The sequence below is a fragment of the Arachis stenosperma genome, chromosome 3 (assembly GCF_014773155.1).
Source record: "Arachis stenosperma cultivar V10309 chromosome 3, arast.V10309.gnm1.PFL2, whole genome shotgun sequence".
Classification (NCBI taxonomy): Eukaryota; Viridiplantae; Streptophyta; class Magnoliopsida; order Fabales; family Fabaceae; genus Arachis; species Arachis stenosperma.
The window spans coordinates 9463276-9468535 of record NC_080379.1 but is presented as its reverse complement, the minus strand read 5'-3'; positions in this window follow the sequence as shown (position 1 = coordinate 9468535).

The window sequence follows — 5260 nt, the reverse complement described above, 5'->3', positions numbered from 1 at the left end:
CCTTAGGTTAAAAATTATTATACACTATTTTTTTAAATTCATAAAATCATATATTAAAAGTTTGTCTAGATATTATTAAGTTGTTAAAAAATATTAAAAAACTCATATAAACAAATCCTAACATTAAAGCATATAACATTCATGAGGGTTTATTTTCAATTTCTCCAAAACCTTCCTCCTCTCCAATAAATTCCTCCAATCCCATGAGGGGTTATTTTCAATTTCTGTATGTAAGAAGTCAGAGTATCAAAAATATTTATTCTTACAGATTCAATGAATTAATGAGTTAAATTTTGTCCGTAGTTGCCATCCTTACTTATCTAACATTACTAAATTGAAAGCTCTGATACCTTTAAAGTTTAGCCTTCCTTGATGCTTTGGTTTACAAATGGCACTCCATGTAACTCAATACATGTTCTTCTCCACTTTTTTTTGTCCCTACCAAAATTACATTATCATCTGGTGAATCTCCTCCAAGAGTATCTCCGAAAGTTTGATGCAGCTAAGTGTGTAAATAGAAATAATTGTCGCTACCGTTTTAACGAATACCTCCCTACCACTCATCGATAATAAAGCTCGTTTTCCATTGTTGGAGCTTGTTGGAAACCTTATCTTTGACATAATTAAAAGAGATTCTCTTGGATTTGTTAATCACTTCGGATAGCCCAAGGTATCTGTCCTGATTACTGACATGAAAAACCTGTAAAATTGAAGCTAGGTACGTGCTGTCTAGATTTCATAGGAATGTTGTAGCTAAAAAACACATAAAATTTGGCTACATTGACCACTTGACCACTAATTAGTGAAAATGTATGTATCACATTCATTAAATTGTGGCAAACATCCTCCGAGACTCTATTAAATAGGATAGAATCATCTGCAAAGAAAAGATGACTAATAGTAGGATATCTGCGAGTTAGTCTCAAATCACAACTTTGTGTCTCTGTTCTCCTCTGTGGAGCAAATAGGATAGTTCATTGGCACAAACAAAAAATAAATTGGAAAATAGTGGATCGTCTTGGCGCAATCCTCTACATAGCTTAAAGAAATCATGAGGTTGTCCATTCACAGTAACAGAATACGAGATCCTGCTCACACACTCTTTTAACTAGTCCACTCACTACTTCTGACAGAAACCCATCTTCTTCAAAAAAGGCTATATAAAATTTCATTCTACTATATCATACGTTTTATTCAGATCTAACAGCAAAGCAAATTCTTGTTCACCAAATCTCTTCTTCTTTAGGAAATGCATAAACTCATGTGCGATAAGAATATTATCACTTATAAATCTACTTTTAATGAATGTATTTTGATTAGCACTTATGACAGTCTTATTACACTCTTTAACCAGTGAACTAGAATTTTTGACATACTTTTATAGAAGTCGATGTTAAAGTTGATTAGTCTTATTTTTTTTAATGCTATTATTGTTAGATATTTTTGAATTAAGCAAATATTAGTATATGAGATTATGTTGAGTATTTTATCAACGATAAATTATATTAAGTTTTCCTAAGATTAAATAATATTATACACGATTTTTTTAAACTTCTTGAAATAATATATTAAAAGTTTGTTTAGATGTTATTAAGTTGTAAAAAAAATTAAAAACCCATATAAACAAATCCTATCATGAAAGCATATAACATTCATGAGGGGTTATTTTCAATTTCTCCAAAAACTTCCTCTTCTCCAATAAACTCCTCCAATTCGATGGGGGGTTATTTTCAATTTCTGTATGTGAGAAGTCAGAGTATCAAAAATATTTATTCTTACAGATTCAATGAATTAATAAGTTAGATTTTGTTTGTAGTCGCCATCCTTCCTTATCTAACATTACTAAATCGAAGGCTCAGATACCTTTAAAGTTTAGCCTTCCTTGATGCTTTGGTTTACAAATGGTGCTCCATGTAACTCAATACATGTTCTTCTCCGCTTTTTTTTGTCCCCACCAGACTTGCATTATCATCTGGTGAATCTCTTCCAAGAGTATCTCCGAAAGTTTGATACAGCTAAGTGTGTAAATAGAAATAGTTATCGCTACCATTTTAATGAATACCTCCCTACCACTCATCGATAATAAAGCTCATTTTCCATTGTTGGAGCTTGTTGGAAACCTTATCTTTGACATAATTAAAAGTGATTCTCTTAGATCTGTTAATCTCTTCGGCTAGCCCAAGGTATCTGTTCAGATTATTGACATGAGAAACCTATAAAATTGAAGTTAGGTGCGTGCTGTCTAGATTTCATAGGAATGTTGTAGCTAAAAAACACAAAAAAATTTGGCTCGATTGACCACTTGACCACTAATTAGTGAAAATGTATGTATCACATTTATTAAATTGTGGCACACATCCTCCGAGACTTTATTAAATAGTATAGAATCATCTGCAAAGAAAAGATGACTAATAGTAGGACATCTGCGAGTTAGTCTCAAACTCACAACTTTGTTTCTCTATTCTTCTCTGTGTAGCAAGTAGGATAGACCCTTTGCACAAACAAAAAATAAATAATAAAAGAGATGATCGTCTTGGCGCAATCCTCTACATGGCTTAAAGAAATCATGAGGTTGTCCATTCACAATAACAGAATACGAGATCGTGCTCACACACTCTTTTAACCAGTCTACTCACTACTTCTGACAGAAACCATCTTCTTTAAAATAGCCTATAAAAACTTTCATTCTACCATATCACATGTTTTATTCATATCTAACATCAAAGCAAATTATTGTTCACGAAATCTCTTGTTCTTGAGGAAATGCATAAACTCCTGTGCGATAAGAATATTATCACTTATAAATCTCCTTTTAATGAATGTATTTTGATTAGCACTTATGACAGTCTTATTACGCTCTATAACCAGTGAACTAGAATTTTTTACATAATTTTATAGAAGTCGATGTTGAAGTTGATTAGTCTTATTTTTTTAATGCTATTATTGTTAGACATTTTTGGAATTAAGCAAATATTAGTATATAAAATTATGTTGAGTATTTTATCAATGATAAATTATATTAAATTTTCCTGAGATTAAACAATATTATACACGATTTTTTTTAAATTCATAAAATCTTATATTAAAAGTTTGTTTAGATGTTATTAAGTTGTTAAAAAAAATTAAAAACTCATATAAACAAATCCTAACATTAAAGCATATAACATTCATGAGGGGTTATTTTCAATTTCTCCAAAACATTCCTCTCCTCCAATAAACTCCTCCAATTCGATGGGGGGGATTATTTTCAATTTCTGTATGTAAGATGTCAGAGCATCAAAAATATTTATTCTTACAGATTCAATGAATTAAAGAGTTAGATTTTGTCCGTAGTCGCCATCCTTCCTTATCTAACATTACTAAATTGAAGGCTCTGATATCTTTAAAGTTTAGCCTTTCTTGATGCTTTGGTTTATAAATGGTACTCCATGTAACTCAATACATGTTCTTCTCCGCTTTTTTTTGTGCCCACCATAATTGCATTATCATCTGGTAAATCTCCTCCAAGAGTATCTCCGAAAGTTTGATGCAGCTAAGTGTGTAAATAGAAATAGTTGTCGCTATCGTTTTAATGAATACCTCCCAACCACTCATCGATAATAAAGCTCGTTTTCCATAGTTGGAGCTTGTTGGAAACCTTATCTTTGACATAATTAAAAGTGATTCTCTTAGATCTGTTAATCTCTTCGGGTAGCCCAAGGTATATGTCTGATTACTGACATGAGAAACCTGTAAAATTGAAGTTAGGTGTGTGCTGTCTAGATTTCATAGGAATGTTGTAGCTAAAAAATACATAAAATTTGGCTAGATTGATGACTTGACCACTAATTAGTGAAAATGTATGTATCACATTCATTAAATTGTGGCACACATCCTCCGAGACTCTATTAAATAGGATAGAACCATCTACAAAGAAAAGATGACTAATAGTAGGACATCTGCGAGTTAGTCTCAAACTCACAACTTTGTGTCTCTATTCTCCTCTGTGGAGCAAATAGGATAGACCCTTTGCACAAACAAAATATAAATAGGAAAAGAGAGGATCGTCTTGGCGCAATCCTCTACATAGCTTAAGGAAATTATGAGGTTGTCCATTCACAGTAATAGAATACGAGATCGTGCTCACACACTCTTTTAACCAGTCTACTCACTACTTCTAACTGAAACTCATCTTCTTTAAAATAGCCTATATAAAATTTCATTCTACCATATCATACATTTTATTCATATCTAACATCAAAGCAAATTCTTGTTTATCAAATCTCTTGTTCTTGAGGAAATGCATAAACTCCTGTGCGATAAGAATATTATCACATATAAATCTCTTTTTAATGAACGTATTTTGATTAGCACTTATGACAGTCTTATCATGCTTTGGAACCTGTGAACTAGAATTTTTGACACAATTTTATAGAAGACGATGTTGAAGTTGATTAGTCTTATTTTTTTTAATGCTATTATTGTTAGACATTTTTGGAATTAAGCAAATATTAGTATATAAGATTAAGTTGAGTATTTTATCAATGATTAATTATATTTAGTTTTCCTGATGTTAAACAATATTATACACGAATTTTTTTAAAATTCATAAAATCATATATTAAAAGTTTGTTTAGATGTTATTAAGTTGTTAAAAAAAATTAAAGACTCATATAAACAAATCATAACATTAAAGCATATAACATTCATGAGGGTTTATTTTCAATTTCTCCAAAACCTTCCTCTTCTCCAATAAACTCCTCCAATTTGATGGGGGGTTATTTTCAATTTCTGTATGTAAGAAGTCAGAATATCAAAAATATTTATTCTTACATATTCAATGAATTAATGAGTTAGATTTTGTCTGTAGTCGCCATCCTTCCTTATCTAACATTACTAAATTGAAGGCTATGATATCTTTAAAGTTTAGCCTTCCTTGATGCATTGGTTTACAAATGGCACTCCATGTAACTCAATACATGTTCTTCACTTTTTTTGTCCCCACCAGAATTGCATTATCATTTGGTGAATCTCCACCAAGAGTATCTCCGAAATTTTGAAGAAACTAAGTGTGTAAATAGAAATAATTGTTGCTACCGCTTTAATGAATACCTCCCTACCAATCATCGATAATAAAGCTCGTTTTCTATTGTTGGAGCTTGTTAGAAACCTTATCTTTGACATAATTAAAAGAGATTCTCTTGGATCTGTTAATCACTTCGGGTAGCCCAAGGTATCTGCCTTGATTAACGACATGAGAAACCTGTAAAATTGATGCTAG